Source organism: Malurus melanocephalus, unplaced genomic scaffold, assembly GCF_030028575.1.
Source record: "Malurus melanocephalus ecotype Western Australia unplaced genomic scaffold, MMel_1.1 scaffold_627, whole genome shotgun sequence".
NCBI classification, from domain to species: Eukaryota; Metazoa; Chordata; class Aves; order Passeriformes; family Maluridae; genus Malurus; species Malurus melanocephalus.
Window position 1 is genome coordinate 2,930 of NW_026623859.1, and position 1,967 is coordinate 4,896.

Genomic DNA, 1,967 nt, shown 5'->3' on the forward strand with positions numbered 1-1,967 from the left:
ATGTTCTAAATCTGAATTTTGGGGGCTGTTTAGGAGAGTGGATGGGCCAAAGGGAACAATTCATGGGTTGGGAGTTTCCTTCCTTCTTATGGAGTCCTGCAATTTCAGGGGAAGGTCCACATCTCTGCTGCTCCAGGGATCCATAAGGACACAAGAACCACGTTCATTATGAAAGGAAAATTATTTTTCTGAGAGTGTTGTTGTCCAATCTCCCATTCTGCCCAAACTCCTTGGAATTCCTCTCCCGAGCCAGGGATTGTTCCAGTGATCCCCCTGAAATTCTGTCACCAGATCCTACGACCTTAAAGCAAATTTCTGTCCACCCTGCCACGAGCAAAATGTGAATTTTTAAATTCTGAAGTGACACCAGAGCAGCAATAAATTGCTCTTCTTCCCTTTTCTCCCATTGGGGGGTGGCTGGAGATTGGTGTTTCTCATTTAGGGAAACATTTTCCTGGCGGGAAAACTCTCTCTGCCTCTAGGAGAGGAATTATTTGACGGACACCGACAGTTTGTGTCGAGGTTTTTCAGGGGGAAAGCAAAAAAATCGACGCGTCGATGGAATGAACAGCCCTTTAATTTCTCCTTCACAGTTGTTCCATGTAAATGAAGAACTGGAATTCTTTGTGAGCCATCAAAGCCGGGGAATAAATGCACAATTAGCTGCGGGAAAACGCTGAAAGCCATTAGCACTCATTTTCGAATAATAATGCACTTCAGGCCTGTTTGTTGAAATATAAACACAATTATGGGGAAGGAAATTAATGCGCTGTGTGAAGTTTCGGCGAGATGGCATCGCCTGCTCCGCAGCGCGGGGTGGCGTTAATGGAACCGTGGGGTTTGGGGAGGAGAAAAATGGGGGTGGTGTGGGGAAAGTGGGGATAAAATTGAAATTAAAAATGATGGAGCACCCCCATAACTGGGATGGGGGCTGGGGGAATACAATTTAAATTAAAAATTATGGAGCACCCGCAGTTATGGGGGTCAAAGGGGATAAAGGTTTTCTGAAGAGGTTTGAGGGATTGGAAGGTGCATGAGGATGAACTSTCATGAACTTCCAGAGATGATTTCTCATTTCAGAAATGAACTTCCACAGACATTCCCAGTGGGAAAGAGGGATTCGGGACATAGTTTGATGTGATATAAAATTTAAACAAGAAATGCTTTATAAGCCCCAATCATCGGGGTCAAAGGAGAGAAAAGTTTTCTGAAGGGGTCTGAGGGATTGGAAGGTTCATGAGGATGAGAAATCCCATGAGCTTCCAAGGATGTTCTCAGCAGGAAGGAGGGATTTGGGACACAGTTGGATGTGGATGCAAAATTTAAATTAAAAAAATGCTATATAAGCACCAATCATGGGGGTCAAAGGAGAGAAAAGTTTTCTGAAGGGGTCTGAGGGATTGGAAGGTGCATGAGGATGAGAAACCTCATGAAATTCCAGGGATGTTCCCAATGGGAAGGAGAGATGAGCTTTGGGACACAGCTGGAGGTGGGTGCAAAATTTAAATAAAAAATGCTGTATAACCCCCAATCATGGGGGACAAAGGGGATAAAGGTTTTCCTAAGGGGTCTGAGGGATTGGAAGGCTCATGAGGATGAGAGGCCTCATGAACTTCCAGAGACATTCCCAGCGGGAGGGAGGGATTTGGGGCACAAAATGTGGATGTAAAATTTAATTTAAAAATGCTATATAAGCCCAAATCATGGGGGTCAAAGGGGATAAGGGTTTTCTGAAAGGGTTTGAGGAATTGGAAGGCTCATGAGGATGAGAAATCTCATGAACCTCCAGGGATATTCCCAATGGGAAAGAGAGATGATCTTTGGGACACAGCAGGATGTGCTGATGTCTGGGATCACAGCTTCTGCCGAAAAACCAAATGCTGACCATAAAAATCCAATTGTTTTATGGACTTCAAATGAAACCCAGCCTGATCCTGAAAAATCCCAGCTTTAAAGTTGCATAATTT